General features: G+C 49.3%; 53 non-coding genes across 53 annotated transcripts; all 53 read left to right on the forward strand.

Annotated features, from left to right (window-relative positions):
- Positions 1 to 127: 127 nt before the first annotated feature.
- LOC140320371 (U2 spliceosomal RNA) lies at positions 128 to 318 on the forward strand. The gene has a single exon (XR_011918226.1). It is a non-coding gene; the product is annotated as a U2 spliceosomal RNA (small nuclear RNA).
- A 409-nt stretch (positions 319 to 727) lies between these two features.
- Positions 728 to 841, forward strand: LOC140265735 (U5 spliceosomal RNA). Its single transcript, XR_011906432.1, has one exon. It is a non-coding gene; the product is annotated as a U5 spliceosomal RNA (small nuclear RNA).
- A 249-nt stretch (positions 842 to 1,090) lies between these two features.
- LOC140266327 (U2 spliceosomal RNA) lies at positions 1,091 to 1,281 on the forward strand. Its single transcript, XR_011906967.1, has one exon. It is a non-coding gene; the product is annotated as a U2 spliceosomal RNA (small nuclear RNA).
- A 397-nt stretch (positions 1,282 to 1,678) lies between these two features.
- Positions 1,679 to 1,792, forward strand: LOC140265580 (U5 spliceosomal RNA). Its single transcript, XR_011906290.1, has one exon. It is a non-coding gene; the product is annotated as a U5 spliceosomal RNA (small nuclear RNA).
- Positions 1,793 to 2,067: 275 nt separating this feature from the next.
- Positions 2,068 to 2,258, forward strand: LOC140320485 (U2 spliceosomal RNA). Its single transcript, XR_011918331.1, has one exon. It is a non-coding gene; the product is annotated as a U2 spliceosomal RNA (small nuclear RNA).
- Positions 2,259 to 2,667: 409 nt separating this feature from the next.
- Positions 2,668 to 2,781, forward strand: LOC140321043 (U5 spliceosomal RNA). The gene has a single exon (XR_011918803.1). It is a non-coding gene; the product is annotated as a U5 spliceosomal RNA (small nuclear RNA).
- Positions 2,782 to 3,048: 267 nt separating this feature from the next.
- On the forward strand, positions 3,049 to 3,239 carry LOC140266520 (U2 spliceosomal RNA). The gene has a single exon (XR_011907143.1). It is a non-coding gene; the product is annotated as a U2 spliceosomal RNA (small nuclear RNA).
- Positions 3,240 to 3,648: 409 nt separating this feature from the next.
- On the forward strand, positions 3,649 to 3,762 carry LOC140320787 (U5 spliceosomal RNA). The gene has a single exon (XR_011918568.1). It is a non-coding gene; the product is annotated as a U5 spliceosomal RNA (small nuclear RNA).
- A 249-nt stretch (positions 3,763 to 4,011) lies between these two features.
- Positions 4,012 to 4,202, forward strand: LOC140266455 (U2 spliceosomal RNA). Its single transcript, XR_011907084.1, has one exon. It is a non-coding gene; the product is annotated as a U2 spliceosomal RNA (small nuclear RNA).
- A 399-nt stretch (positions 4,203 to 4,601) lies between these two features.
- Positions 4,602 to 4,715, forward strand: LOC140266036 (U5 spliceosomal RNA). Its single transcript, XR_011906707.1, has one exon. It is a non-coding gene; the product is annotated as a U5 spliceosomal RNA (small nuclear RNA).
- A 267-nt stretch (positions 4,716 to 4,982) lies between these two features.
- On the forward strand, positions 4,983 to 5,173 carry LOC140320372 (U2 spliceosomal RNA). The gene has a single exon (XR_011918227.1). It is a non-coding gene; the product is annotated as a U2 spliceosomal RNA (small nuclear RNA).
- Positions 5,174 to 5,582: 409 nt separating this feature from the next.
- On the forward strand, positions 5,583 to 5,696 carry LOC140265736 (U5 spliceosomal RNA). The gene has a single exon (XR_011906433.1). It is a non-coding gene; the product is annotated as a U5 spliceosomal RNA (small nuclear RNA).
- A 249-nt stretch (positions 5,697 to 5,945) lies between these two features.
- Positions 5,946 to 6,136, forward strand: LOC140320247 (U2 spliceosomal RNA). Its single transcript, XR_011918113.1, has one exon. It is a non-coding gene; the product is annotated as a U2 spliceosomal RNA (small nuclear RNA).
- A 397-nt stretch (positions 6,137 to 6,533) lies between these two features.
- On the forward strand, positions 6,534 to 6,647 carry LOC140265581 (U5 spliceosomal RNA). Its single transcript, XR_011906291.1, has one exon. It is a non-coding gene; the product is annotated as a U5 spliceosomal RNA (small nuclear RNA).
- A 275-nt stretch (positions 6,648 to 6,922) lies between these two features.
- On the forward strand, positions 6,923 to 7,113 carry LOC140266521 (U2 spliceosomal RNA). The gene has a single exon (XR_011907144.1). It is a non-coding gene; the product is annotated as a U2 spliceosomal RNA (small nuclear RNA).
- Positions 7,114 to 7,522: 409 nt separating this feature from the next.
- Positions 7,523 to 7,636, forward strand: LOC140320789 (U5 spliceosomal RNA). The gene has a single exon (XR_011918569.1). It is a non-coding gene; the product is annotated as a U5 spliceosomal RNA (small nuclear RNA).
- A 249-nt stretch (positions 7,637 to 7,885) lies between these two features.
- Positions 7,886 to 8,076, forward strand: LOC140320134 (U2 spliceosomal RNA). The gene has a single exon (XR_011918010.1). It is a non-coding gene; the product is annotated as a U2 spliceosomal RNA (small nuclear RNA).
- A 376-nt stretch (positions 8,077 to 8,452) lies between these two features.
- LOC140320893 (U5 spliceosomal RNA) lies at positions 8,453 to 8,566 on the forward strand. Its single transcript, XR_011918665.1, has one exon. It is a non-coding gene; the product is annotated as a U5 spliceosomal RNA (small nuclear RNA).
- Positions 8,567 to 8,815: 249 nt separating this feature from the next.
- Positions 8,816 to 9,006, forward strand: LOC140320339 (U2 spliceosomal RNA). Its single transcript, XR_011918197.1, has one exon. It is a non-coding gene; the product is annotated as a U2 spliceosomal RNA (small nuclear RNA).
- A 404-nt stretch (positions 9,007 to 9,410) lies between these two features.
- LOC140265672 (U5 spliceosomal RNA) lies at positions 9,411 to 9,524 on the forward strand. The gene has a single exon (XR_011906375.1). It is a non-coding gene; the product is annotated as a U5 spliceosomal RNA (small nuclear RNA).
- Positions 9,525 to 9,799: 275 nt separating this feature from the next.
- On the forward strand, positions 9,800 to 9,990 carry LOC140266329 (U2 spliceosomal RNA). The gene has a single exon (XR_011906968.1). It is a non-coding gene; the product is annotated as a U2 spliceosomal RNA (small nuclear RNA).
- Positions 9,991 to 10,399: 409 nt separating this feature from the next.
- On the forward strand, positions 10,400 to 10,513 carry LOC140321024 (U5 spliceosomal RNA). Its single transcript, XR_011918786.1, has one exon. It is a non-coding gene; the product is annotated as a U5 spliceosomal RNA (small nuclear RNA).
- Positions 10,514 to 10,762: 249 nt separating this feature from the next.
- Positions 10,763 to 10,953, forward strand: LOC140320171 (U2 spliceosomal RNA). Its single transcript, XR_011918043.1, has one exon. It is a non-coding gene; the product is annotated as a U2 spliceosomal RNA (small nuclear RNA).
- A 384-nt stretch (positions 10,954 to 11,337) lies between these two features.
- Positions 11,338 to 11,451, forward strand: LOC140320894 (U5 spliceosomal RNA). The gene has a single exon (XR_011918666.1). It is a non-coding gene; the product is annotated as a U5 spliceosomal RNA (small nuclear RNA).
- Positions 11,452 to 11,726: 275 nt separating this feature from the next.
- On the forward strand, positions 11,727 to 11,917 carry LOC140266470 (U2 spliceosomal RNA). The gene has a single exon (XR_011907098.1). It is a non-coding gene; the product is annotated as a U2 spliceosomal RNA (small nuclear RNA).
- A 409-nt stretch (positions 11,918 to 12,326) lies between these two features.
- LOC140265777 (U5 spliceosomal RNA) lies at positions 12,327 to 12,440 on the forward strand. The gene has a single exon (XR_011906470.1). It is a non-coding gene; the product is annotated as a U5 spliceosomal RNA (small nuclear RNA).
- A 249-nt stretch (positions 12,441 to 12,689) lies between these two features.
- On the forward strand, positions 12,690 to 12,880 carry LOC140266330 (U2 spliceosomal RNA). Its single transcript, XR_011906969.1, has one exon. It is a non-coding gene; the product is annotated as a U2 spliceosomal RNA (small nuclear RNA).
- Positions 12,881 to 13,287: 407 nt separating this feature from the next.
- LOC140321044 (U5 spliceosomal RNA) lies at positions 13,288 to 13,401 on the forward strand. The gene has a single exon (XR_011918804.1). It is a non-coding gene; the product is annotated as a U5 spliceosomal RNA (small nuclear RNA).
- A 267-nt stretch (positions 13,402 to 13,668) lies between these two features.
- Positions 13,669 to 13,859, forward strand: LOC140320411 (U2 spliceosomal RNA). The gene has a single exon (XR_011918263.1). It is a non-coding gene; the product is annotated as a U2 spliceosomal RNA (small nuclear RNA).
- A 409-nt stretch (positions 13,860 to 14,268) lies between these two features.
- Positions 14,269 to 14,382, forward strand: LOC140320895 (U5 spliceosomal RNA). The gene has a single exon (XR_011918667.1). It is a non-coding gene; the product is annotated as a U5 spliceosomal RNA (small nuclear RNA).
- A 249-nt stretch (positions 14,383 to 14,631) lies between these two features.
- LOC140320135 (U2 spliceosomal RNA) lies at positions 14,632 to 14,822 on the forward strand. The gene has a single exon (XR_011918011.1). It is a non-coding gene; the product is annotated as a U2 spliceosomal RNA (small nuclear RNA).
- Positions 14,823 to 15,198: 376 nt separating this feature from the next.
- LOC140265601 (U5 spliceosomal RNA) lies at positions 15,199 to 15,312 on the forward strand. Its single transcript, XR_011906310.1, has one exon. It is a non-coding gene; the product is annotated as a U5 spliceosomal RNA (small nuclear RNA).
- A 249-nt stretch (positions 15,313 to 15,561) lies between these two features.
- Positions 15,562 to 15,752, forward strand: LOC140320340 (U2 spliceosomal RNA). The gene has a single exon (XR_011918198.1). It is a non-coding gene; the product is annotated as a U2 spliceosomal RNA (small nuclear RNA).
- Positions 15,753 to 16,156: 404 nt separating this feature from the next.
- Positions 16,157 to 16,270, forward strand: LOC140321025 (U5 spliceosomal RNA). Its single transcript, XR_011918787.1, has one exon. It is a non-coding gene; the product is annotated as a U5 spliceosomal RNA (small nuclear RNA).
- A 249-nt stretch (positions 16,271 to 16,519) lies between these two features.
- On the forward strand, positions 16,520 to 16,710 carry LOC140266235 (U2 spliceosomal RNA). The gene has a single exon (XR_011906882.1). It is a non-coding gene; the product is annotated as a U2 spliceosomal RNA (small nuclear RNA).
- A 386-nt stretch (positions 16,711 to 17,096) lies between these two features.
- LOC140320896 (U5 spliceosomal RNA) lies at positions 17,097 to 17,210 on the forward strand. The gene has a single exon (XR_011918668.1). It is a non-coding gene; the product is annotated as a U5 spliceosomal RNA (small nuclear RNA).
- Positions 17,211 to 17,485: 275 nt separating this feature from the next.
- Positions 17,486 to 17,676, forward strand: LOC140320150 (U2 spliceosomal RNA). The gene has a single exon (XR_011918024.1). It is a non-coding gene; the product is annotated as a U2 spliceosomal RNA (small nuclear RNA).
- A 399-nt stretch (positions 17,677 to 18,075) lies between these two features.
- On the forward strand, positions 18,076 to 18,189 carry LOC140266037 (U5 spliceosomal RNA). Its single transcript, XR_011906708.1, has one exon. It is a non-coding gene; the product is annotated as a U5 spliceosomal RNA (small nuclear RNA).
- Positions 18,190 to 18,456: 267 nt separating this feature from the next.
- Positions 18,457 to 18,647, forward strand: LOC140320322 (U2 spliceosomal RNA). Its single transcript, XR_011918182.1, has one exon. It is a non-coding gene; the product is annotated as a U2 spliceosomal RNA (small nuclear RNA).
- A 409-nt stretch (positions 18,648 to 19,056) lies between these two features.
- On the forward strand, positions 19,057 to 19,172 carry LOC140266114 (U5 spliceosomal RNA). Its single transcript, XR_011906779.1, has one exon. It is a non-coding gene; the product is annotated as a U5 spliceosomal RNA (small nuclear RNA).
- Positions 19,173 to 19,409: 237 nt separating this feature from the next.
- LOC140266194 (U2 spliceosomal RNA) lies at positions 19,410 to 19,600 on the forward strand. Its single transcript, XR_011906845.1, has one exon. It is a non-coding gene; the product is annotated as a U2 spliceosomal RNA (small nuclear RNA).
- A 399-nt stretch (positions 19,601 to 19,999) lies between these two features.
- LOC140265850 (U5 spliceosomal RNA) lies at positions 20,000 to 20,113 on the forward strand. Its single transcript, XR_011906538.1, has one exon. It is a non-coding gene; the product is annotated as a U5 spliceosomal RNA (small nuclear RNA).
- Positions 20,114 to 20,388: 275 nt separating this feature from the next.
- LOC140266331 (U2 spliceosomal RNA) lies at positions 20,389 to 20,579 on the forward strand. Its single transcript, XR_011906970.1, has one exon. It is a non-coding gene; the product is annotated as a U2 spliceosomal RNA (small nuclear RNA).
- A 386-nt stretch (positions 20,580 to 20,965) lies between these two features.
- Positions 20,966 to 21,079, forward strand: LOC140320897 (U5 spliceosomal RNA). Its single transcript, XR_011918669.1, has one exon. It is a non-coding gene; the product is annotated as a U5 spliceosomal RNA (small nuclear RNA).
- A 249-nt stretch (positions 21,080 to 21,328) lies between these two features.
- Positions 21,329 to 21,519, forward strand: LOC140266332 (U2 spliceosomal RNA). Its single transcript, XR_011906971.1, has one exon. It is a non-coding gene; the product is annotated as a U2 spliceosomal RNA (small nuclear RNA).
- A 410-nt stretch (positions 21,520 to 21,929) lies between these two features.
- LOC140265693 (U5 spliceosomal RNA) lies at positions 21,930 to 22,043 on the forward strand. Its single transcript, XR_011906393.1, has one exon. It is a non-coding gene; the product is annotated as a U5 spliceosomal RNA (small nuclear RNA).
- Positions 22,044 to 22,310: 267 nt separating this feature from the next.
- LOC140266268 (U2 spliceosomal RNA) lies at positions 22,311 to 22,501 on the forward strand. Its single transcript, XR_011906912.1, has one exon. It is a non-coding gene; the product is annotated as a U2 spliceosomal RNA (small nuclear RNA).
- A 386-nt stretch (positions 22,502 to 22,887) lies between these two features.
- On the forward strand, positions 22,888 to 23,001 carry LOC140320899 (U5 spliceosomal RNA). The gene has a single exon (XR_011918670.1). It is a non-coding gene; the product is annotated as a U5 spliceosomal RNA (small nuclear RNA).
- A 249-nt stretch (positions 23,002 to 23,250) lies between these two features.
- LOC140266195 (U2 spliceosomal RNA) lies at positions 23,251 to 23,441 on the forward strand. The gene has a single exon (XR_011906846.1). It is a non-coding gene; the product is annotated as a U2 spliceosomal RNA (small nuclear RNA).
- A 410-nt stretch (positions 23,442 to 23,851) lies between these two features.
- On the forward strand, positions 23,852 to 23,965 carry LOC140265695 (U5 spliceosomal RNA). Its single transcript, XR_011906395.1, has one exon. It is a non-coding gene; the product is annotated as a U5 spliceosomal RNA (small nuclear RNA).
- Positions 23,966 to 24,240: 275 nt separating this feature from the next.
- On the forward strand, positions 24,241 to 24,431 carry LOC140266257 (U2 spliceosomal RNA). Its single transcript, XR_011906902.1, has one exon. It is a non-coding gene; the product is annotated as a U2 spliceosomal RNA (small nuclear RNA).
- A 409-nt stretch (positions 24,432 to 24,840) lies between these two features.
- LOC140320901 (U5 spliceosomal RNA) lies at positions 24,841 to 24,954 on the forward strand. The gene has a single exon (XR_011918672.1). It is a non-coding gene; the product is annotated as a U5 spliceosomal RNA (small nuclear RNA).
- Positions 24,955 to 25,203: 249 nt separating this feature from the next.
- LOC140266233 (U2 spliceosomal RNA) lies at positions 25,204 to 25,394 on the forward strand. The gene has a single exon (XR_011906880.1). It is a non-coding gene; the product is annotated as a U2 spliceosomal RNA (small nuclear RNA).
- Positions 25,395 to 25,598: the final 204 nt, after the last annotated feature.

Consider the following 25,598-nt stretch of genomic DNA (forward strand, 5'->3'; position numbering starts at 1 on the left):
GTGCTCAGTGCAGCGGGTGGGCGGAGGTGCAAAGTGACTCTCTGGCCACCTATGGCCATAAAAAGAACACCGCGACAAGTGCGCATTGTGCCAGGAAGGGCCCTCGGACGTGAACCAGTGGACAGTTATCGCTTCTCGGCCTTTTGGCTAAGATCAAGTGTAGTATCTCTTCTTATCAGTTTAATATCTGATATGTCCTCTATACGAGGACTACATATTAAATGGATTTTTAGGAACAGGAGTTGAAAAAGGAGCTTGCTCCGTTCACTCCAAGCATCGACCTGGTACTGCAGTGCTGCTGGGAACGGTGCGCTCTTCTCTTCTCTTGTGAAAAAGCAAACCGTGGTGCATGATGGAAGTTTCAGGGAGCCCAAGATGAAATTTTCTTTTAGTCTGCTGAGAAAAGGGAGTGAATGCGAGGCAGACTTTAACACGGCTCTGGGAAAGAGCCGATTGCGGGCTAACCGGGAGAATTGCTTGAAAGAAACGCGACACCGAATGAGCGCTCAGAACAAAGCCTCAATACGGTGTTTCCCGTGGTGTTTGTGGCTGCCTTGTCTTTTGCACAGAGTAAAAGACAAGGCAGCCATCGAATAGGGCCCGATTGTTCCTACTTGGTCAGCCGAGGAGCAAGGGGGAGCAAGCGTCTCAACCAAGCAAAGCTCACCATGGGGAAGGTGGCTATGCCAACTGGCCTGGTGCCCTGCTCCCGCAGTGACGGATAATCGTACTCTGGTTTCTCTTCATAGCTTACAAGTCTTTCGCCTTTTACTAAAGACTTCCGTGGAGAGAAGCACTAATGAGTTGTTTCTTTTTTTGGCAGGCTTTACCTTTGCGGGTGAAGCCCTTTCTGTCTGTGCAAAAGAAATCTTGATCCTGTGCAGAGTGACTTCCCTGAGTAGAGTCGCCTTACTTGTTGTGACTCTGCCGATGTTGCTTGAATGGTGCTCGCGGGAGTGCAAAGTTATACCATTTAAAAGGGCTGAAGAGTGCTCAGTGACTCTCTGGCCACCTATGGCCATAAAAAGAACACCGCGACAAGTGCGCATTGTGCCAGGAAGGGCCCTCGGACGTGAACCAGTGGACAGTTATCGCTTCTCGGCCTTTTGGCTAAGATCAAGTGTAGTATCTGTTCTTATCAGTTTAATATCTGATATGTCCTCTATACGAGGACTACATATTAAATGGATTTTTAGGAACAGGAGTTGAAAAAGGAGCTTGCTCCGTTCACTCCAAGCATCGACCCGGTACTGCAGTGCCGCTGGGAACGGTGCGCTCTTCTCTGCTCTTGTGAAAAAGCAAACAGTGGTGCAGGATGGAAGTTTCAGGGAGCCCAAGATGAAATTTTCTTTTAGTCTGCTGAGAAAAGGGAGTGAATGCGAGGCAGACTAACACGGCTCTGGGAGCGAGCCGAGTGCGGGCTAACCGGGAGAATTGCTTGAAAGAAACGCGACACCGAATGAGCGCTCAGAACAAAGACTCAATACGGTGTTTCCCGTGGTGTTTGTGGCTGCCTTGTCTTTTGCACAGAGTAAAAGACAAGGCAGCCATCGAATAGGGCCCGATTGTTCCTACTTGGTCAGCCGAGGAGCAAGCGTCTCAACCAAGCAAAGCTCACCATGGGGAAGGTGGCTATGCCAACTGGCCTGGTGCCCTGCTCCCGCAGTGACGGATAATCGTACTCTGGTTTCTCTTCATAACGTACAAGTCTTTTGCCTTTTACTAAAGACTTCCGTGGAGAGCAGCACTCATGAGTTGTTTCTATTTTTGGCAGGCTTTACCTTTGCGGGTGAAGCCCTTTCTGTCTGTGCAAAAGAAATCTTGTTCCTGTGCAGAGTGACTTCCCTGAGTAGAGTCGCCTTACTTGTTGTGACTGTGCCGATGTTGCTTGAATGGTGCTCGCGGGAGTGCAAAGTTATACTATTTAAAAGTGCTGAAGAGTGCTCAGTGCAGCGGGTGGGCGGAGGTGCAAAGTGACTCTCTGGCCACCTATGGCCATAAAAAGAACACCGCGACAAGTGCGCATTGTGCCAGGAAGGGCCCTCGGACGTGAACCAGTGGACAGTTATCGTTTCTCGGCCTTTTGGCTAAGATCAAGTGTAGTATCTGTTCTTATCAGTTTAATATCTGATATGTCCTCTATACGAGGACTACATATTAAATGGATTTTTAGGAACAGGAGTTGAAAAAGGAGCTTTCTCCGTTCACTCCAAGCATCGACCTGGTACTGCAGTGCCCCTGGGAACAGTGCGCTCTTCTCTGCTCTTGTGAAAAAGCAAACAGTGGTGCAGGATGGAAGTTTCAGAGAGCCCACGATGAAATTTTCTTTTAGTCTGCTGAGAAAAGGGAGTGAATGCGAGGCAGACTTTAACACGGCTCTGGGAGCGAGCCGAGTGCGGGCTAACCGGGAGAATTGCTTGAAAGAAACGCGACACCGAATGAGCGCTCAGAACAAAGCCTCAATACGGTGTTTCCCGTGGTGTTTGTGGCTGCCTTGTCTTTTGCACAGAGTAAAAGACAAGGCAGCCATCGAATAGGGCCCGATTGTTCCTACTTGGTCAGCTGAGGAGCAAGGGGGAGCAAGCGTCTCAACCAAGCAAAGCTCACCATGGGGAAGGTGGCTATGCCAACTGGCCTGGTGCCCTGCTCCCGCAGTGACGGATAATCGTACTCTGGTTTCTCTTCATAACGTACAAGTCTTTCGCCTTTTACTAAAGACTTCCGTGGAGAGCAGCACTCATGAGTTGTTTCTATTTTTGGCAGGCTTTACCTTTGCGGGTGAAGCCCTTTCTGTCTGTGCAAAAGAAATCTTGTTCCTGTGCAGAGTGACTTCCCTGAGTAGAGTCGCCTTACTTGTTGTGACTGTGCCGATGTTGCTTGAATGGTGCTCGCGGGAGTGCAAAGTTATGCTATTTAAAAGGGCTGAAGAGTGCTCAGTGCAGCGGAGGTGCAAAGTGACTCTCTGGCCACCTATGGCCATAAAAAGAACACCGCGACAAGTGCGCATTGTGCCAGGAAGGGCCCTCGGACGTGAACCAGTGGACAGTTATCGCTTCTCGGCCTTTTGGCTAAGATCAAGTGTAGTATCTGTTCTTATCAGTTTAATATCTGATATGTCCTCTATACGAGGACTACATATTAAATGGATTTTTAGGAACAGGAGTTGAAAAAGGAGCTTGCTCCGTTCACTCCAAGCATCGACCCGGTACCGCAGTGCCGCTGGGAACGGTGCGCTCTTCTCTGCTCTTGTGAAAAAGCAAACAGTGGTGCAGGATGGAAGTTTCAGGGAGCCCAAGATGAAATTTTCTTTTAGTCTGCTGAGAAAAGGGAGTGAATGCGAGGCAGACTTTAACACGGCTCTGGGAAAGAGCCGATTGCGGGCTAACCGGGAGAATTGCTTGAAAGAAACGTGACACTGAATGAGCGCTCAGAACAAAGCCTCAATACGGTGTTTCCCGTGGTGTTTGTGGCTGCCTTGTCTTTTGCACAGAGTAAAAGACAAGGCAGCCATCGAATAGGGCCCGATTGTTCCTACTTGGTCAGCCGAGGAGCAAGGGGGAGCAAGCGTCTCAACCAAGCAAAGCTCACCATGGGGAAGGTGGCTATGCCAACTGGCCTGGTGCCCTGCTCCCGCAGTGACGGATAATCGTACTCTGGTTTCTCTTCATAACGTACAAGTCTTTCGCCTTTTACTAAAGACTTCCGTGGAGAGCAGCACTAATGAGTTGTTTCTATTTTTGGCAGGCTTTACCTTTGCGGGTGATGCCCTTTCTGTCTGTGCAAGAGAAATCTTTTTCCTGTGCAGAGTGACTTCCCTGAGTAGATTCGCCTAACTTGTTGTGACTGTGCCGATGTTGCTTGAATGGTGCTCGCGGGAGTGCAAAGTTATACCATTTAAAAGGGCTGAAGAGTGCTCAGTGACTCTCTGGCCACCTATGGCCATAAAAAGAACATCGCGACAAGTGCGCATTGTGCCAGGAAGGGCCCTCGGACGTGAACCAGTGGACAGTTATCGCTTCTCTGCCTTTTGGCTAAGATCAAGTGTAGTATCTGTTCTTATCAGTTTAATATCTGATATGTCCTCTATACGAGGACTACATATTAAATGGATTTTTAGGAACAGGAGTTGAAAAAGGAGCTTGCTCCGTTCACTCCAAGCATCGACCCGGTACTGCAGTGCCGCTGGGAACGGTGCGCTCTTCTCTGCTCTTGTGAAAAAGCAAACAGTGGTGCAGGATGGAAGTTTCAGGGAGCCCAAGATGAAATTTTCTTTTAGTCTGCTGAGAAAAGGGAGTGAATGCGAGGCAGACTTTAACACGGCTCTGGGAGCGAGCCGAGTGCGGGCTAACCGGGAGAATTGCTTGAAAGAAACGCGACACCGAATGAGCGCTCAGAACAAAGCCTCAATACGGTGTTTCCCGTGGTGTTTGTGGCTGCCTTGTCTTTTGCACAGAGTAAAAGACAAGGCAGCCATCGAATAGGGCCCGATTGTTCCTACTTGGTCAGCCGAGGAGCAAGCGTCTCAACCAAGCAAAGTTCACCATGGGGAAGGTGGCTATGCCAACTGGCCTGGTGCCCTGCTCCCGCAGTGACGGATAATCGTACTCTGGTTTCTCTTCATAACGTACAAGTCATTCGCCTTTTACTAAAGACTTCCGTGGAGAGCAGCACTAATGAGTTGTTTCTATTTTTGGCAGGCTTTACCTTTGCGGGTGAAGCCCTTTCTGTCTGTGCAAAAGAAATCTTGATCCTGTGCAGAGTGACTTCCCTGAGTAGAGTCGCCTTACTTGTTGTGACTGTGCCGATGTTGCTTGAATGGTGCTCGCGGGAGTGCAAAGTTATACCATTTAAAAGGGTGCTCAGTGCAGCGGGTGGGCGGAGGTGCAAAGTGACTCTCTGGCCACCTATGGCCATAAAAAGAACACCGCGACAAGTGCGCATTGTGCCAGGAAGGGCCCTCGGACGTGAACCAGTGGACAGTTATCGCTTCTCGGCCTTTTGGCTAAGATCAAGTGTAGTATCTCTTCTTATCAGTTTAATATCTGATATGTCCTCTATACGAGGACTACATATTAAATGGATTTTTAGGAACAGGAGTTGAAAAAGGAGCTTGCTCCGTTCACTCCAAGCATCGACCTGGTACTGCAGTGCTGCTGGGAACGGTGCGCTCTTCTCTTCTCTTGTGAAAAAGCAAACCGTGGTGCATGATGGAAGTTTCAGGGAGCCCAAGATGAAATTTTCTTTTAGTCTGCTGAGAAAAGGGAGTGAATGCGAGGCAGACTTTAACACGGCTCTGGGAAAGAGCCGATTGCGGGCTAACCGGGAGAATTGCTTGAAAGAAACGCGACACCGAATGAGCGCTCAGAACAAAGCCTCAATACGGTGTTTCCCGTGGTGTTTGTGGCTGCCTTGTCTTTTGCACAGAGTAAAAGACAAGGCAGCCATCGAATAGGGCCCGATTGTTCCTACTTGGTCAGCCGAGGAGCAAGGGGGAGCAAGCGTCTCAACCAAGCAAAGCTCACCATGGGGAAGGTGGCTATGCCAACTGGCCTGGTGCCCTGCTCCCGCAGTGACGGATAATCGTACTCTGGTTTCTCTTCATAGCTTACAAGTCTTTCGCCTTTTACTAAAGACTTCCGTGGAGAGAAGCACTAATGAGTTGTTTCTTTTTTTGGCAGGCTTTACCTTTGCGGGTGAAGCCCTTTCTGTCTGTGCAAAAGAAATCTTGATCCTGTGCAGAGTGACTTCCCTGAGTAGAGTCGCCTTACTTGTTGTGACTCTGCCGATGTTGCTTGAATGGTGCTCGCGGGAGTGCAAAGTTATACCATTTAAAAGGGCTGAAGAGTGCTCAGTGACTCTCTGGCCACCTATGGCCATAAAAAGAACACCGCGACAAGTGCGCATTGTGCCAGGAAGGGCCCTCGGACGTGAACCAGTGGACAGTTATCGCTTCTCGGCCTTTTGGCTAAGATCAAGTGTAGTATCTGATCTTATCAGTTTAATATCTGATATGTCCTCTATACGAGGACTACATATTAAATGGATTTTTAGGAACAGGAGTTGAAAAAGGAGCTTGCTCCGTTCACTCCAAGCATCGACCCGGTACTGCAGTGCCGCTGGGAACGGTGCGCTCTTCTCTGCTCTTGTGAAAAAGCAAACAGTGGTGCAGGATGGAAGTTTCAGGGAGCCCAAGATGAAATTTTCTTTTAGTCTGCTGAGAAAAGGGAGTGAATGCGAGGCAGACTAACACGGCTCTGGGAGCGAGCCGAGTGCGGGCTAACCGGGAGAATTGCTTGAAAGAAACGCGACACCGAATGAGCGCTCAGAACAAAGACTCAATACGGTGTTTCCCGTGGTGTTTGTGGCTGCCTTGTCTTTTGCACAGAGTAAAAGACAAGGCAGCCATCGAATAGGGCCCGATTGTTCCTACTTGGTCAGCCGAGGAGCAAGCGTCTCAACCAAGCAAAGCTCACCATGGGGAAGGTGGCTATGCCAACTGGCCTGGTGCCCTGCTCCCGCAGTGACGGATAATCGTACTCTGGTTTCTCTTCATAACGTACAAGTCTTTTGCCTTTTACTAAAGACTTCCGTGGAGAGCAGCACTCATGAGTTGTTTCTATTTTTGGCAGGCTTTACCTTTGCGGGTGAAGCCCTTTCTGTCTGTGCAAAAGAAATCTTGTTCCTGTGCAGAGTGACTTCCCTGAGTAGAGTCGCCTTACTTGTTGTGACTGTGCCGATGTTGCTTGAATGGTGCTCGCGGGAGTGCAAAGTTATACTATTTAAAAGTGCTGAAGAGTGCTCAGTGCAGCGGGTGGGCGGAGGTGCAAAGTGACTCTCTGGCCACCTATGGCCATAAAAAGAACACCGCGACAAGTGCGCATTGTGCCAGGAAGGGCCCTCGGACGTGAACCAGTGGACAGTTATCGCTTCTCGGCCTTTTGGCTAAGATCAAGTGTAGTATCTGTTCTTATCAGTTTAATATCTGATATGTCCTCTATACGAGGACTACATATTAAATGGATTTTTAGGAACAGGAGTTGAAAAAGGAGCTTGCTCCGTTCACTCCAAGCATCGACCCGGTACCGCAGTGCCGCTGGGAACGGTGCGCTCTTCTCTGCTCTTGTGAAAAAGCAAACAGTGGTGCAGGATGGAAGTTTCAGGGAGCCCAAGATGAAATTTTCTTTTAGTCTGCTGAGAAAAGGGAGTGAATGCGAGGCAGACTTTAACACGGCTCTGGGAAAGAGCCGATTGCGGGCTAACCGGGAGAATTGCTTGAAAGAAACGTGACACTGAATGAGCGCTCAGAACAAAGCCTCAATACGGTGTTTCCCGTGGTGTTTGTGGCTGCCTTGTCTTTTGCACAGAGTAAAAGACAAGGCAGCCATCGAATAGGGCCCGATTGTTCCTACTTGGTCAGCCGAGGAGCAAGGGGGAGCAAGCGTCTCAACCAAGCAAAGCTCACCATGGGGAAGGTGGCTATGCCAACTGGCCTGGTGCCCTGCTCCCGCAGTGACGGATAATCGTACTCTGGTTTCTCTTCATAACGTACAAGTCTTTCGCCTTTTACTAAAGACTTCCGTGGAGAGCAGCACTAATGAGTTGTTTCTATTTTTGGCAGGCTTTACCTTTGCGGGTGATGCCCTTTCTGTCTGTGCAAGAGAAATCTTTTTCCTGTGCAGAGTGACTTCCCTGAGTAGATTCGCCTAACTTGTTGTGACTGTGCCGATGTTGCTTGAATGGTGCTCGCGGGAGTGCAAAGTTATACCATTTAAAAGGGCTGAAGAGTGCTCAGTGACTCTCTGGCCACCTATGGCCATAAAAAGAACACCGCGACAAGTGCGCATTGTGCCAGGAAGGGCCCTCGGACGTGAACCAGTGGACAGTTATCGCTTCTCGGCCTTTTGGCTAAGATCAAGTGTAGTATCTGTTCTTATCAGTTTAATATCTGATATGTCCTCTATACGAGGACTACATATTAAATGGATTTTTAGGAACAGGAGTTGAAAAAGGAGCTTGCTCCGTTCACTCCAAGCATCGACCCGGTACTGCAGTGCCGTTGGGAACGGTGCGCTCTTCTCTGCTCTTGTGAAAAAGCAAAAAGTGGTGCAGGATGGAAGTTTCTTTTAGTCTGCTGAGAAAAGGGAGTGAATGCGAGGCAGACTTTAACATGGCTCTGGGAGCGAGCCGAGTGCGGGCTAACCGGGAGAATTGCTTGAAAGAAACGCGACACCGAATGAGCGCTCAGAACAAAGCCTCAATACGGTGTTTCCCGTGGTGTTTGTGGCTGCCTTGTCTTTTGCACAGAGTAAAAGACAAGGCAGCCATCGAATAGGGCCCGATTGTTCCTACTTGGTCAGCCGAGGAGCAAGCGTCTCAACCAAGCAAAGTTCACCATGGGGAAGGTGGCTATGCCAACTGGCCTGGTGCCCTGCTCCCGCAGTGACGGATAATCGTACTCTGGTTTCTCTTCATAACGTACAAGTCTTTCGCCTTTTACTAAAGACTTCCGTGGAGAGCAGCACTAATGAGTTGTTTCTATTTTTGGCAGGCTTTACCTTTGCGGGTGAAGCCCTTTCTGTCTGTGCAAAAGAAATCTTGTTCCTGTGCAGAGTGACTTCCCTGAGTAGAGTCGCCTTACTTGTTGTGACTGTGCCGATGTTGCTTGAATGGTGCTCGCGGGAGTGCAAAGTTATACCATTTAAAAGGGCCGAAGAGTACTCAGTGACTCTCTGGCAACCTATGGCCATAAAAAGAACACCGCGACAAGTGCGCATTGTGCCAGGAAGGGCCCTCGGACGTGAACCAGTGGACAGTTATCGCTTCTCGGCGTTTTGGCTAAGATCAAGTGTAGTATCTGTTCTTATCAGTTTAATATCTGATATGTCCTCTATACGAGGACTACATATTAAATGGATTTTTAGGAACAGGAGTTGAAAAAGGAGCTTGCTCCGTTCACTCCAAGCATTGACCCGGTACTGCAGTGCCGCTGGGAGCGGTGCGCTCTTCTCTGCTCTTGTGAAAAAGCAAACAGTGGTGCAGGATGGAAGTTTCAGGGAGCCCAAGATGAAATTTTCTTTTAGTCTGCTGAGAAAAAGGAGTGAATGCGAGGCAGACTTTAACTCTGGGAGCGAGCCGGGTGCCAGCTAACCGGGAGAATTGCTTGAAAGAAACGCGACACCGAATGAGCGCTCAGAACAAAGCCTCAATACGGTGTTTCCCGTGGTGTTTGTGGCTGCCTTGTCTTTTGCACAGAGTAAAAGACAAGGCAGCCATCGAATAGGGCCCGATTGTTCCTACTTGGTCAGCCGAGGAGCAAGGGGGAGCAAGCGTCTCAACCAAGCAAAGCTCACCATGGGGAAGGTGGCTATGCCAACTGGCCTGGTGCCCTGCTCCCGCAGTGACGGATAATCGTACTCTGGTTTCTCTTCATAACGTACAAGTCTTTCGCCTTTTACTAAAGACTTCCGTGGGGAGCAGCACTAATGAGTTGTTTCTATTTTTGGCAGGCTTTACCTTTGCGGGTGAAGCCCTTTCTGTCTGTGCAAAAGAAATCTTGTTCCTGTGCAGAGTGACTTCCCTGAGTAGAGTCGCCTTACTTGTTGTGACTCTGCCGATGTTGCTTGAATGGTGCTCGCGGGAGTGCAAAGTTATACCATTTAAAAGGGCTGAAGAGTGCTCAGTGCAGCGGGTGGGCGGAGGTGCAAAGTGACTCTCTGGCCACCTATGGCCATAAAAAGAACACCGCGACAAGTGCGCATTGTGCCAGGAAGGGCCCTCGGACGTGAACCAGTGGACAGTTATCGCTTCTCGGCCTTTTGGCTAAGATCAAGTGTAGTATCTGTTCTTATCAGTTTAATATCTGATATGTCCTCTATACGAGGACTACATATTAAATGGATTTTTAGGAACAGGAGTTGAAAAAGGAGCTTGCTCCGTTCACTCCAAGCATCGACCCGGTACTGCAGTGCCGCTGGGAACGGTGCGCTCTTCTCTGCTCTTGTGAAAAAGCAAACAGTGGTGCAGGATGGAAGTTTCAGGGAGCCCAAGATGAAATTTTCTTTTAGTCTGCTGAGAAAAGGGAGTGAATGCGAGGCAGACTTTAACACGGCTCTGGGAGCGAGCCGAGTGCGGGCTAACCGGGAGAATTGCTTGAAAGAAACGCGACACCGAATGAGCGCTCAGAACAAAGCCTCAATACGGTGTTTCCCGTGGTGTTTGTGGCTGCCTTGTCTTTTGCACAGAGTAAAAGACAAAGCAGCCATCGAATAGGGCCCGATTGCTCCTACTTGGGCAGCCGAGGAGCAAGGGGGAGCAAGCGTCTCAACCAAGAAAAGCTCACAATGGGGAAGGTGGCTATGCCAACTGGCCTGGTGCCCTGCTCCCGCAGTGACGGATAATCGTACTCTGGTTTCTCTTCATAACGTACAAGTCTTTCGCCTTTTACTAAAGACTTCCGTGGAGAGCAGCACTAATGAGTTGATTCTATTTTTGGCAGGCTTTACCTTTGCGGGTGAAGCCCTTTCTGTCTGTGCAAAAGAAATCTTGTTCCTGTGCAGAGTGACTTCCCTGAGTAGAGTCGCCTTACTTGTTGTGACTGTGCCGATGTTGCTTGAATGGTGCTCGCGGGAGTGCAAAGTTATACCATTTAAAAGGGTTGAAGAGTGCTCAGTGACTCTCTGGCCACCTATGGCCATAAAAAGAACACCGGGACAAGTGCGCATTGTGCCAGGAAGGGCCCTCGGACGTGAACCAGTGAACAGTTATCGCTTCTCGGCCTTTTGGCTAAGATCAAGTGTAGTATCTGTTCTTATCAGTTTAATATCTGATATGTCCTCTGTACGAGGACTACATATTAAATGGATTTTTAGGAACAGGAGTTGAAAAAGGAGCTTGCTCCGTTCACTCCAAGCATCGACCCGGTACTGCAATGCCGCTGGGAACGGTGCGCTCTTCTCTGCTCTTGTGAAAAAGCAAAAAGTGGTGCAGGATGGAAGTTTCTTTTAGTCTGCTGAGAAAAGGGAGTGAATGCGAGGCAGACTTTAACACGGCTCTGGGAGCGAGCCGAGTGTGGACAAACCGGGAATTGCTTGAAAGAAACGCGACACCGAATGAGCGCTCAGAACAAAGCCTCAATACGGTGTTTCCCGTGGTGTTTGTGGCTGCCTTGTCTTTTGCACAGAGTAAAAAACAAGGCAGCCATCGAATAGGGCCCGATTGTTCCTACTTGGTTAGCCGAGGAGCAAGGGGGAGCAAGCGTCTCAACCAAGCAAAGCTCACCACGGGGAAGGTGGCTATGCCAACTGGCCTGGTGCCCTGCTCCCGCAGTGACGGATAATCGTACTCTGGTTTCTCTTCATAACGTACAAGTCTTTCGCCTTTTACTAAAGACTTCCGTGGAGAGCAGCACTAATGAGTTGTTTCTATTTTTGGCAGGCTTTACCTTTGCGGGTGAAGCCCTTTCTGTCTGTGCAAAAGAAATCTTGTTCCTGTGCAGAGTGACTTTCCTGAGTAGAGTCGCCTTACTTGTTGTGACTGTGCCGATGTTGCTTGAATGGTGCTCGCGGGAGTGCAAAGTTATACCATTTAAAAGGGCTGAAGAGTGCTCAGTGCAGCGGGTGGGCGGAGGTGCAAAGTGACTCTCTGGCCACCTATGGCCATAAAAAGAACACCGCGACAAGTGCGCATTGTGCCAGGAAGGGCCCTCGGACGTGAACCAGTGGACAGTTATCGCTTCTCGGCCTTTTGGCTAAGATCAAGTGTAGTATCTGTTCTTATCAGTTTAATATCTGATATGTCCTCTATACGAGGACTACATATTAAATGGATTTTTAGGAACAGGAGTTGAAAAAGGAGCTTGCTCCGTTCACTCCAAGCATTGACCCGGTACTGCAGTGCCGCTGGGAACGGTGCGCTCTTCTCTGCTCTTGTGAAAAAGCAAACAGTGGTGCAGGATGGAAGTTTCAGGGAGCCCAAGATGAAATTTTCTTTTAGTCTGCTGAGAAAAGGGAGTGAATGCGAGGCAGACTTTAACACGGCTCTGGGAGCGAGCCGGGTGCGGGCTAACCGGGAGAATTGCTTGAAAGAAACGCGACACCGAATGAGCGCTCAGAACAAAGCCTCAATACGGTGTTTCCCGTGGTGTTTGTGGCTGCCTTGTCTTTTGCACAGAGTAAAAGACAAGGCAGCCATCGAATAGGGCCCGATTGTTCCTACTTTGTCAGCCGAGGAGCAAGGGGGAGCAAGCGTCTCAACCAAGCAAAGCTCACCATGGGGAAGGTGGCTATGCCAACTGGCCTGGTGCCCTGCTCCCGAAGTGACGGATAATCGTACTCTGTTTTCTCTTCATAACGTACAAGTCTTTCGCCTTTTACTAAAGACTTCCGTGGAGAGCAGCACTAATGAGTTGTTTCTATTTTTGGCAGGCTTTACCTTTGCGGGTGTAGCCCTTTCTGTCTGTGCAAAAGAAATCTTGTTCCTGTGCAGAGTGACTTCCCTGAGTAGAGTCGCCTTACTTGTTGTGACTGTGCCGATCTTGCTTGAATGGTGCTCGCGGGAGTGCAAAGTTATACCATTTAAAAGGGCTGAAGAGTGCTCAGTGACTCTCTGGCCACCTATGGCCAAAGAAAGAACACCGCAACAAGTGCGCATTGTGCCAGGAAGGGCCCTCGGACGTGAACCAGTGGACAGTTATCGCTTCTCGGCCTTTTGGCTAAGATCAAGTGTAGTATCTGTTCTTATCAGTTTAATATCTGATATGTCCTCTATACGAGGACTACATATTAAATGGATTTTTAGGAACAGGAGTTGAAAAAGGAGCTTGCTCCGTTCACTCCAAGCATCGACCCGGTACTGCAGTGCCGCTGGGAACGGTGCGCTCTTCTCTGCTCTTGTGAAAAAGCAAACAGTGGTGCAGGATGGAAGTTTCAGGGAGCCCAAGATGAAATTTTCTTTTAGTCTGCTGAGAAAAGGGAGTGAATGCGAGGCAGACTAACACGGCTCTGGGAGCGAGCCGAGTGCGGGCTAACCGGGAGAATTGCTTGAAAGAAACGCGACACCGAATGAGCGCTCAGAACAAAGCCTCAATACGGTGTTTCCCGTGGTGTTTGTGGCTGCCTTGTCTTTTGCACAGAGTAAAAGACAAGGCAGCCATCGAATAGGGCCCGATTGTTCCTACTTGGTCAGCTGAGGAGCAAGGGGGAGCAAGCGTCTCAACCAAGCAAAGCTCACCATGGGGAAGGTGGCTATGCCAACTGGCCTGGTGCCCTGCTCCCGCAGTGACGGATAATCGTACTCTGGTTTCTCTTCATAACGTACAAGTCTTTCGCCTTTTACTAAAGACTTCCGTGGAGAGCAGCACTCATGAGTTGTTTCTATTTTTGGCAGGCTTTACCTTTGCGGGTGAAGCCCTTTCTGTCTGTGCAAAAGAAATCTTGTTCCTGTGCAGAGTGACTTCCCTGAGTAGAGTCGCCTTACTTGTTGTGACTGTGCCGATGTTGCTTGAATGGTGCTCGCGGGAGTGCAAAGTTATGCCATTTAAAAGGGCTGAAGAGTGCTCAGTGCAGCGGAGGTGCAAAGTGACTCTCTGGCCACCTATGGCCATAAAAAGAACACCGCGACAAGTGCGCATTGTGCCAGGAAGGGCCCTCGGACGTGAACCAGTGGACAGTTATCGCTTCTCGGCCTTTTGGCTAATATCAAGTGTAGTATCTGTTCTTATCAGTTTAATATCTGATATGTCCTCTATACGAGGACTACATATTAAATGGATTTTTAGGAACAGGAGTTGAAAAAGGAGCTTGCTCCGTTCACTCCAAGCATCGACCCGGTACCGCAGTGCCGCTGGGAACGGTGCGCTCTTCTCTGCTCTTGTGAAAAAGCAAACAGTGGTGCAGGATGGAAGTTTCAGGGAGCCCAAGATGAAATTTTCTTTTAGTCTGCTGAGAAAAGGGAGTGAATGCGAGGCAGACTTTAACACGGCTCTGGGAAAGAGCCGATTGCGGGCTAACCGGGAGAATTGCTTGAAAGAAACGTGACACTGAATGAGCGCTCAGAACAAAGCCTCAATACGGTGTTTCCCGTGGTGTTTGTGGCTGCCTTGTCTTTTGCACAGAGTAAAAGACAAGGCAGCCATCGAATAGGGCCCGATTGTTCCTACTTGGTCAGCCGAGGAGCAAGGGGGAGCAAGCGTCTCAACCAAGCAAAGCTCACCATGGGGAAGGTGGCTATGCCAACTGGCCTGGTGCCCTGCTCCCGCAGTGACGGATAATCGTACTCTGGTTTCTCTTCATAACGTACAAGTCTTTCGCCTTTTACTAAAGACTTCCGTGGAGAGCAGCACTAATGAGTTGTTTCTATTTTTGGCAGGCTTTACCTTTGCGGGTGAAGCCCTTTCTGTCTGTGCAAGAGAAATCTTTTTCCTGTGCAGAGTGACTTCCCTGAGTAGATTCGCCTAACTTGTTGTGACTGTGCCGATGTTGCTTGAATGGTGCTCGCGGGAGTGCAAAGTTATACCATTTAAAAGGGCTGAAGAGTGCTCAGTGACTCTCTGGCCACCTATGGCCATAAAAAGAACACCGCGACAAGTGCGCATTGTGCCAGGAAGGGCCCTCGGACGTGAACCAGTGGACAGTTATCGCTTCTCGGCCTTTTGGCTAAGATCAAGTGTAGTATCTGTTCTTATCAGTTTAATATCTGATATGTCCTCTATACGAGGACTACATATTAAATGGATTTTTAGGAACAGGAGTTGAAAAAGGAGCTTGCTCCGTTCACTCCAAGCATCGACCCGGTACTGCAGTGCCGTTGGGAACGGTGCGCTCTTCTCTGCTCTTGTGAAAAAGCAAACAGTGGTGCAGGATGGAAGTTTCTTTTAGTCTGCTGAGAAAAGGGAGTGAATGCGAGGCAGACTTTAACATGGCTCTGGGAGCGAGCCGAGTGCGGGCTAACCGGGAGAATTGCTTGAAAGAAACGCGACACCGAATGAGCGCTCAGAACAAAGCCTCAATACGGTGTTTCCCGTGGTGTTTGTGGCTGCCTTGTCTTTTGCACAGAGTAAAAGACAAGGCAGCCATCGAATAGGGCCCGATTGTTCCTACTTGGTCAGCCGAGGAGCAAGCGTCTCAACCAAGCAAAGCTCACCATGGGGAAGGTGGCTATGCCAACTGGCCTGGTGCCCTGCTCCCGCAGTGACGGTTAATCGTACTCTGGTTTCTCTTCATAGCGTACAAGTCTTTCGCCTTTTACTAAAGACTTCCGTGGAGAGCAGCACTAATGAGTTGTTTCTATTTTTGGCAGGCTTTACCTTTGCGGGTGAAGCCCTTTCTGTCTGTGCAAAAGAAATCTTTTTCCTGTGCACAGTGACTTCCCTGAGTAGAGTCGCCTTACTTGTTGTGACTGTGCCGATGTTGCTTGAATGGTGCTCGCGGGAGTGCAAAGTTATACCATTTAAAAGGGCCGAAGAGTACTCAGTGACTCTCTGGCAACCTATGGCCATAAAAAGAACACCGGGACAAGTGCGCATCGTGCCAGGAAGGGCCCTCGGACGTGAACCAGTGGACAGTTATCGCTTCTCGGCGTTTTGGCTAAGATCAAGTGTAGTATCTGTTCTTATCAGTTTAATATCTGATATGTCCTCTATACGAGGACTACATATTAAATGGATTTTTAGGAACAGGAGTTGAAAAAGGAGCTTGCTCCGTTCACTCCAAGCATTGACCCGGTACTGCAGTGCCGCTGGGAGCGGTGCGCTCTTCTCTGCTCTTGTGAAAAAGCAAACAGTGGTGCAGGATGGAAGTTTCAGGGAGCCCAAGATGAAATTTTCTTTTAGTCTGCTGAGAAAAAGGAGTGAATGCGAGGCAGACTTTAACTCTGGGAGCGAGCCGGGTGCCAGCTAACCGGGAGAATTGCTTGAAAGAAACGCGACACCGAATGAGCGCTCAGAACAAAGCCTCAATACGGTGTTTCCCGTGGTGTTTGTGGCTGCCTTGTCTTTTGCACAGAGTAAAAGACAAGGCAGCCATCGAATAGGGCCCGATTGTTCCTACTTGGTCAGCCGAGGAGCAAGGGGGAGCAAGCGTCTCAACCAAGCAAAGCTTACCATGGGGAAGGTGGCTATGCCAACTGGCCTGGTGCCCTGCTCCCGCAGTGACGGATAATCGTACTCTGGTTTCTCTTCATAACGTACAAGTCTTTCGCCTTTTACTAAAGACTTCCGTGGAGAGCAGCACTAATGAGTTGATTCTATTTTTGGCAGGCTTTACCTTTGCGGGTGAAGCCCTTTCTGTCTGTGCAAAAGAAATCTTGTTCCTGTGCAGAGTGACTTCCCTGAGTAGAGTCGCCTTACTTGTTGTGACTGTGCCGATGTTGCTTGAATGGTGCTCGCGGGAGTGCAAAGTTATACCATTTAAAAGGGTTGAAGAGTGCTCAGTGACTCTCTGGCCACCTATGGCCATAAAAAGAACACCGGGACAAGTGCGCATTGTGCCAGGAAGGGCCCTCGGACGTGAACCAGTGAACAGTTATCGCTTCTCGGCCTTTTGGCTAAGATCAAGTGTAGTATCTGTTCTTATCAGTTTAATATCTGATATGTCCTCTATACGAGGACTACATATTAAATGGATTTTTGGGAACAGGAGTTGAAAAAGGAGCTTGCTCCGTTCACTCCAAGCATCGACCCGGTACTGCAGTGCCGCTGGGAACGGTGCGCTCTTCTCTGCTCTTGTGAAAAAGCAAAAAGTGGTGCAGGATGGAAGTTTCTTTTAGTCTGCTGAGAAAAGGGAGTGAATGCGAGGCAGACTTTAACACGGCTCTGGGAGCGAGCCGAGTGTGGACAAACCGGGAGAATTGCTTGAAAGAAACGCGACACCGAATGAGCGCTCAGAACAAAGCCTCAATACGGTGTTTCCCGTGGTGTTTGTGGCTGCCTTGTCTTTTGCACAGAGTAAAAGACAAGGCAGCCATCGAATAGGGCCCGATTGTTCCTACTTGGTTAGCCGAGGAGCAAGGGGGAGCAAGCGTCTCAACCAAGCAAAGCTCACCACGGGGAAGGTGGCTATGCCAACTGGCCTGGTGCCCTGCTCCCGCAGTGACGGATAATCGTACTCTGGTTTCTCTTCATAACGTACAAGTCTTTCGCCTTTTACTAAAGACTTCCGTGGAGAGCAGCACTAATGAGTTGTTTCTATTTTTGGCAGGCTTTACCTTTGCGGGTGAAGCCCTTTCTGTCTGTGCAAAAGAAATCTTGTTCCTGTGCAGAGTGACTTCCCTGAGTAGAGTCGCCTTACTTGTTGTGACTGTGCCGATGTTGCTTGAATGGTGCTCGCGGGAGTGCAAAGTTATACCATTTAAAAGGGCTGAAGAGTGCTCAGTGCAGCGGGTGGGCGGAGGTGCAAAGTGACTCTCTGGCCACCTATGGCCATAAAAAGAAAACCGCGACAAGTGCGCATCGTGCCAGGAAGGGCCCTCGGACGTGAACCAGTGGACAGTTATCGCTTCTCGGCCTTTTGGCTAAGATCAAGTGTAGTATCTGTTCTTATCAGTTTAATATCTGATATGTCTTCTATACGAGGACTACATATTAAATGGATTTTTAGGAACAGGAGTTGAAAAAGGAGCTTGCTCCGTTCACTCCAAGCATCGACCCGGTACTGCAGTGCCGCTGGGAACGGTGCGCTCTTCTCTGCTCTTGTGAAAAAGCAAACAGTGGTGCAGGAAGGAAGTTTCAGGGAGCCCAAGATGAAATTTTCTTTTAGTCTGCTGAGAAGAGGGAGTGAATGCGAGGCAGACTTTAACACGGCTCTGGGAGCGAGCCGAGTGCGGGCTAACCGGGAGAATTGCTTGAAAGAAACGCGACACCGAATGAGCGCTCAGAACAAAGCCTCAATACGGTGTTTCCCGTGGTGTTTGTGGCTGCCTTGTCTTTTGCACAGAGTAAAAGACAAGGCAGCCATCGAATAGGGCCCGATTGTTCCTACTTGGTCAGCCGAGGAGCAAGCGTCTCAACCAAGCAAAGTTCACCATGGGGAAGGTGGCTATGCCAACTGGCCTGGTGCCCTGCTCCCGCAGTGACGGATAATCGTACTCTGGTTTCTCTTCATAACGTACAAGTCATTCGCCTTTTACTAAAGACTTCCGTGGAGAGCAGCACTAATGAGTTGTTTCTATTTTTGGCAGGCTTTACCTTTGCGGGTGAAGCCCTTTCTGTCTGTGCAAAAGAAATCTTGTTCCTGTGCAGAGTGACTTCCCTGAGTAGAGTCGCCTTACTTGTTGTGACTGTGCCGATGTTGCTTGAATGGTGCTCGCGGGAGTGCAAAGTTATACCATTTAAAAGGGTGCTCAGTGCAGCGGGTGGGCGGAGGTGCAAAGTGACTCTCTGGCCACCTATGGCCATAAAAAGAACACCGCGACAAGTGCGCATTGTGCCAGGAAGGGCCCTCGGACGTGAACCAGTGGACAGTTATCGCTTCTCGGCCTTTTGGCTAAGATCAAGTGTAGTATCTGTTCTTATCAGTTTAATATCTGATATGTCCTCTATACGAGGACTACATATTAAATGGATTTTTAGGAACAAGAGTTGAAAAAGGAGCTTGCTCCGTTCACTCCAAGCATCGACCTGGTACTGCAGTGCTGCTGGGAACGGTGCGCTCTTCTCTGCTCTTGTGAAAAAGCAAACCGTGGTGCATGATGGAAGTTTCAGGGAGCCCAAGTTGAAATTTTCTTTTAGTGTGCTGAGAAAAGGGAGTGAATGCGAGGCAGACTTTAACACGGCTCTGGGAAAGAGCCGATTGCGGGCTAACCGGGAGAATTGCTTGAAAGAAACGCGACACCGAATGAGCGCTCAGAACAAAGCCTCAATACGGTGTTTCCCGTGGTGTTTGTCGCTGCCTTGTCTTTTGCACAGAGTAAAAGACAAGGCAGCCATCGAATAGGGCCCGATTGTTCCTACTTGGTCAGCCGAGGAGCAAGGGGGAGCAAGCGTCTCAACCAAGCAAAGCTCACCATGGGGAAGGTGGCTATGCCAACTGGCCTGGTGCCCTGCTCCCGCAGTGACGGATAATCGTACTCTGGTTTCTCTTCATAACGTACAAGTCATTCGCCTTTTACTAAAGACTTCCGTGGAGAGCAGCACTAATTAGTTGTTTCTATTTTTGTTAGGCTTTACCTTTGCGGGTGAAGCCCTTTCTGTCTGTGCAAAAGAAATCTTGTTCCTGTGCAGAGTGACTTCCCTGAGTAGAGTCGCCTTACTTGTTGTGACTGTGCCGATGTTGCTTGAATGGTGCTCGCGGGAGTGCAAAGTTATACCATTTAAAAGAGCTGAAGAGTGCTCAGTGACTCTATGGCCATAAAAAGAACACCGCGACAAGTGCGCATTGTGCCAGGAAGGGCCCTCGGACGTGAACCAGTGGACAGTTATCGCTTCTCGGCCTTTTGGCTAAGATCAAGTGTAGTATCTGTTCTTATCAGTTTAATATCTGATATGTCCTCTATACGAGGACTACATATTAAATGGATTTTTAGGAACAGGAGTTGAAAAAGGAGCTTGCTCCGTTCACTCCAAGCATCGACCCGGTACTGCAGTGCCGCTGGGAACGGTGCACTCTTCTCTGCTCTTGTGAAAAAGCAAACAGTGGTGCAGGATGGAAGTTTCAGGGAGCCCAAGATGAAATTTTCTTTTAGTATGCTGAGAAAAGGGAGTGAATGCGAGGTAGACTTTAACACGGCTCTGGGAGCGAGCCGAGTGCGGGCTAACCGGGAGAATTGCTTGAAAGAAACGCGACACCGAATGAGCGCTCAGAACAAAGACTCAATACGGTGTTTCCCGTGGTGTTTGTGGCTGCCTTGTCTTTTGCACAGAGTAAAAGACAAGGCAGCCATCGAATAGGGCCCAATTGTTCCTACTTTGTCAGCCGAGGAGCAAGCGTCTCAACCAAGCAAAGCTCACCATGGGGAAGGTGGCTATGCCAACTGGCCTGGTGCCCTGCTCCCGCAGTGATGGATAATCGTACTCTGGTTTCTCTTCATAACGTACAAGTCTTTCGCCTTTTACTAAAGACTTCCGTGGAAAGCAGCACTAATGAGTTGTTTCTATTTTTGCCAGGCTTTACCTTTGCGGGTGAAGCCCTTTCTGTCTGTGCAAAAGAAATCTTGTTCCTGTGCAGAGTGACTTCCCTGAGTAGAGTCACCTTACTTGTTGTGACTGTGCCGATGTTGCTTGAATGGTGCTCGCGGGAGTGCAAAGTTATACCATTTAAAAGGGCTGAAGAGTGCTCAGTGCAGCGGGTGGGCGGAGGTGCAAAGTGACTCTCTGGCCACCTATGGCCATAAAAAGAAAACCGCGACAAGTCCGCATTGTGCCAGGAAGGGCCCTCGGACGTGAACCAGTGGACAGTTATCGCTTCTCGGCCTTTTGGCTAAGATCAAGTGTAGTATCTGTTCTTATCAGTTTAATATCTGATATGTCCTCTATACGAGGACTACATATTAAATGGATTTTTAGGAACAGGAGTTGAAAAAGGAGCTTGCTCCGTTCACTCCAAGCATCGACCCGGTACTGCAGTGCCGCTGGGAACGGTGCGCTCTTCTCTGCTCTTGTGAAAAAGCAAACAGTGGTGCAGGATGGAAGTTTCTTTTAGTCTGCTGAGAAAAGGGAGTGAAAGCGAGGCAGACTTTAACACGGCTCTGGGAGCGAGCCGGGTGCCGGCTAACCGGGAGAATTGCTTGAAAGAAACGCGACACCGAATGAGCGCTCAGAACAAAGCCTCAATACGGTGTTTCCCGGGGTGTTTGTGGCTGCCTTGTCTTTTGCACAGAGTAAAAGACAAGGCAGCCATCGAATAGGGCCGGATTGTTCCTTCTTGGTCAGCCGAGGAGCAAGGGGGAGCAAGCGTCTCAACCAAGCAAAGCTCACCATGGGGAAGGTGGCTATGCCAACTGGCCTGGTGCCCTGCTCCCGCAGTGACGGATAATCGTACTCTGGTTTCTCTTCATAACGTACAAGTCTTTCGCCTTTTACTAAAGACTTCCGTGGAGAGCAGCACTAATGAGTTGTTTCTATTTTTGGCAGGCTTTACCTTTGCGGGTGAAGCCCTTTCTGTCTGTGCAAAAGAAATCTTGTTCCTGTGCAGAGTGACTTCCCTGAGTAGAGTCGCCTTACTTGTTGTGACTGTGCCGATGTTGCTTGAATGGTGCTCGCGGGAGTGCAAAGTTATACCATTTAAAAGGGCTGAAGAGTGCTCAGTGACTCTCTGGCCACCTATGGCCATAAAAAGAACACCGCGACAAGTGCGCATTGTGCCAGGAAGGGCCCTCGGACGTGAACCAGTGGACAGTTATCGCTTCTCGGCCTTTTGGCTAAGATCAAGTGTAGTATCTGTTCTTATCAGTTTAATATCTGATATGTCCTCTATACGAGGACTACATATTAAATGGATTTTTAGGAACAGGAGTTGAAAAAGGAGCTTGCTCCGTTCACTCCAAGCATCGACCCGGTACTGCAGTGCCGCTGGGAACGGTGCGCTCTTCTCTGCTCTTGTGAAAAAGCAAACAGTGGTGCAGGATGGAAGTTTCAGGGAGCCCAATATGAAATTTTCTTTTAGTCTGCTGAGAAAAGGGAGTGAATGCGAGGCAGACTTTAACACGGCTCTGGGAGCGAGCCGAGTGCGGGCTAACTGGGAGAATTGCTTGAAAGAAACGCGACACCGAATGAGCGCTCAGAACAAAGCCTCAATACGGTGTTTCCCGTGGTGTTTGTGGCTGCCTTGTCTTTTGCACAGAGTAAAAAAAAAGGCAGCCATCGAATAGGGCCCGATTGTTCCTACTTGGTCAGCCGAGGAGCAAGGGGGAGCAAGCGTCTCAACCAAGCAAAGCTCACCATGGGGAAGGTGGCTATGCCAACTTTTCCTGTTGCGCTGCTCCCGCAGTGACGGATAGTCGTACTCTGGTTTCTCTTCATAACGTACAAGTCTTTCGCCTTTTACTAAAGACTTCCGTGGAGAGCAGTACTAATGAGTTGTTTCTATTTTTGGCAGGCTTTACCTTTGCGGGTGAAGCCCTTTCTGTCTGTGCAAAAGAAATCTTGTTCCTGTGCAGAGTGACTTCCCTGAGTAGAGTCGCCTTACTTGTTGTGACTGTGCCGATGTTGCTTGAATGGTGCTCGCGGGAGTGCAAAGTTATACCATTTAAAAGGGTGCTCAGTGCAGCGGGTGGGCGGAGGTGCAAAGTGACTCTCTGGCCACCTATGGCCATAAAAAGAACACCGCGACAAGTACGCATTGTGCCAGGAAGGGCACTCGGACGTGAACCAGTGGACAGTTATCGCTTCTCGGCCTTTTGGCTAAGATCAAGTGTAGTATCTGTTCTTATCAGTTTAATATCTGATATGTCCTCTATACGAGGACTACATATTAAATGTATTTTTAGGAACAGGAGTTGAAAAAGGAGCTTGCTCCGTTCACTCCAAGCATCGACCCGGTACTGCAGTGCCGCTGGGAACGGTGCGCTCTTCTCTGCTCTTATGAAAAAGCAAACAGTGGTGCAGGATGGAAGTTTCTTTTAGTCTGCTGAGAAAAGGGAGTGAATGCGAGGCAGACTTTAACATGGCTCTGGGAGCGAGCCGGGTGCCGGCTAACCGGGAGAATTGCTTGAAAGAAACGCGACACCGAATGAGCGCTCAGAACAAAGCCTCAATACGGTGTTTCCCGTGGTGTTTGTGGCTGCCTTGTCTTTTGCACAGAGTAAAAGACAAGGCAGCCATCGAATAGGGCCCGATTGTTCCTACTTGGTCAGCTGAGGAGCAAGGGGGAGCAAGCGTCTCAACCAAGCAAAGCTCACCATGGGGAAGGTGGCTATGCCAACTGGCCTGGTGCCCTGCTCCCGCAGTGACGGATAATCGTACTCTGGTTTCTCTTCATAACGTACAAGTCTTTCGCCTTTTACTAAAGACTTCCGTGGAGAGCAGCACTAATGAGTTGTTTCTATTTTTGGCAGGCTTTACCTTTGCGGGTGAAGCCCTTTCTGTCTGTGCAAAAGAAATCTTGTTCCTGTGCAGAGTGACTTCCCTGAGTAGAGTCGCCTTACTTGTTGTGACTGTGCCGATGTTGCTTGAATGGTGCTCGCGGGAGTGCAAAGTTATACCATTTAAAAGGGCTGAAGAGTGCTCAGTGACTCTCTGGCCACCTATGGCCATAAAAAGAACACCGCGACAAGTGCGCATTGTGCCAGGAAGGGCCCTCGGACGTGAACCAGTGGACAGTTATCGCTTCTCGGCCTTTTGGCTAAGATCAAGTGTAGTATCTGTTCTTATCAGTTTAATATCTGATATGTCCTCTATACGAGGACTACATATTAAATGGATTTTTAGGAACAGGAGTTGAAAAAGGAGCTTGCTCCGTTCACTCCAAGCATCGACCCGGTACTGCAGTGCCGCTGGGAACGGTGCACTCTTCTCTGCTCTTGTGAAAAAGCAAACAGTGGTGCAGGATGGAAGTTTCAGGGAGCCCAATATGAAATTTTCTTTTAGTCTGCTGAGAAAAGGGAGTGAATGCGAGGCAGACTTTAACACGGCTCTGGGAGCGAGCCGAGTGCGGGCTAACTGGGAGAATTGCTTGAAAGAAACGCGACACCGAATGAGCGCTCAGAACAAAGCCTCAATACGGTGTTTCCCGTGGTGTTTGTGGCTGCCTTGTCTTTTGCACAGAGTAAAAAAAAAGGCAGCCATCGAATAGGGCCCGATTGTTCCTACTTGGTCAGCCGAGGAGCAAGGGGGAGCAAGCGTCTCAACCAAGCAAAGCTCACCATGGGGAAGGTGGCTATGCCAACTTTTCCTGTTGCGCTGCTCCCGCAGTGACGGATAGTCGTACTCTGGTTTCTCTTCATAACGTACAAGTCTTTCGCCTTTTACTAAAGACTTCCGTGGAGAGCAGTACTAATGAGTTGTTTCTATTTTTGGCAGGCTTTACCTTTGCGGGTGAAGCCCTTTCTGTCTGTGCAAAAGAAATCTTGTTCCTGTGCAGAGTGACTTCCCTGAGTAGAGTCGCCTTACTTGTTGTGACTGTGCCGATGTTGCTTGAATGGTGCTCGCGGGAGTGCAAAGTTATACCATTTAAAAGGGCTGAAGAGTGCTCAGTGCAGCGGGTGGGCGGAGGTGCAAAGTGACTCTCTGGCCACCTATGGCCATAAAAAGAACACCGCGACAAGTGCGCATTGTGCCAGGAAGGGCCCTCGGACGTGAACCAGTGGACAGTTATCGCTTCTCGGCCTTTTGGCTAAGATCAAGTGTAGTATCTGTTCTTATCAGTTTAATATCTGATATGTCCTCTATACGAGGACTACATATTAAATGGATTTTTAGGAACAGGAGTTGAAAAAGGAGCTTGCTCCGTTCACTCCAAGCATCGACCTGGTACTGCAGTGCCGCTGGGAACGGTGCACTCTTCTCTGCTCTTGTGAAAAAGCAAACAGTGGTGCAGGATGGAAGTTTCAGCGAGCCCAATATGAAATTTTCTTTTAGTCTGCTGAGAAAAGGGAGTGAATGCGAGGTAGACTTTAACACGGCTCTGGGAGCGAGCCGAGTGCGGGCTAACTGGGAGAATTGCTTGAAAGAAACGCGACACCGAATGAGCGCTCAGAACAAAGCCTCAATACGGTGTTTGCCGTGGTGTTTGTGGCTGCCTTGTGTTTTGCACAGAGTAAAAGACAAGGCAGCCATCGAATAGGGCCCGATTGTTCCTACTTGGTCAGCCGAGGAGCAAGGGGGAGCAAGCGTCTCAACCAAGCAAAGCTCAACATGGGGAAGGTGGCTATGCCAACTGGCCTGGTGCCCTGCTCCCGCAGTGATGGATAATCGTACTCTGGTTTCTCTTCATAACGTACAAGTCTTTCGCCTTTTACTAAAGACTTCCGTGGAGAGCAGCACTAATGAGTTGTTTCTATTTTTGGCAGGCTTTACCTTTGCGGGTGAAGCCCTTTCTGTCTGTGCAAAAGAAATCTTGTTCCTGTGCAGAGTGACTTCCCTGAGTAGAGTCGCCTTACTTGTTGTGACTGTGCCGATGTTGCTTGAATGGTGCTCGCGGGAGTGCAAAGTTATACCATTTAAAAGGGCTGAAGAGTGCTCAGTGACTCTCTGGCCACCTATGGCCATAAAAAGAACACCGCGACAAGTGCGCATTGTGCCAGGAAGGGCCCTCGGACGTGAACCAGTGGACAGTTATCGCTTCTCGGCCTTTTGGCTAAGATCAAGTGTAGTATCTGTTCTTATCAGTTTAATATCTGATATGTCCTCTATACGAGGACTACATATTAAATGTATTTTTAGGAACAGGAGTTGAAAAAGGAGCTTGCTCCGTTCACTCCAAGCATCGACCTGGTACTGCAGTGCCGCTGGGAACGGTGCACTCTTCTCTGCTCTTGTGAAAAAGCAAACAGTGGTGCAGGATGGAAGTTTCAGGGAGCCCAATATGAAATTTTCTTTTAGTCTGCTGAGAAAAGGGAGTGAATGCGAGGCAGACTTTAACACGGCTCTGGGAGCGAGCCGAGTGCGGGCTAACTGGGAGAATTGCTTGAAAGAAACGCGACACCGAATGAGCGCTCAGAACAAAGCCTCA

Source organism: Leuresthes tenuis, unplaced genomic scaffold, assembly GCF_036924035.1.
Source record: "Leuresthes tenuis unplaced genomic scaffold, fLeuTen1.0.hap1 SCAF_12, whole genome shotgun sequence".
Classification (NCBI taxonomy): domain Eukaryota; kingdom Metazoa; phylum Chordata; class Actinopteri; order Atheriniformes; family Atherinopsidae; genus Leuresthes; species Leuresthes tenuis.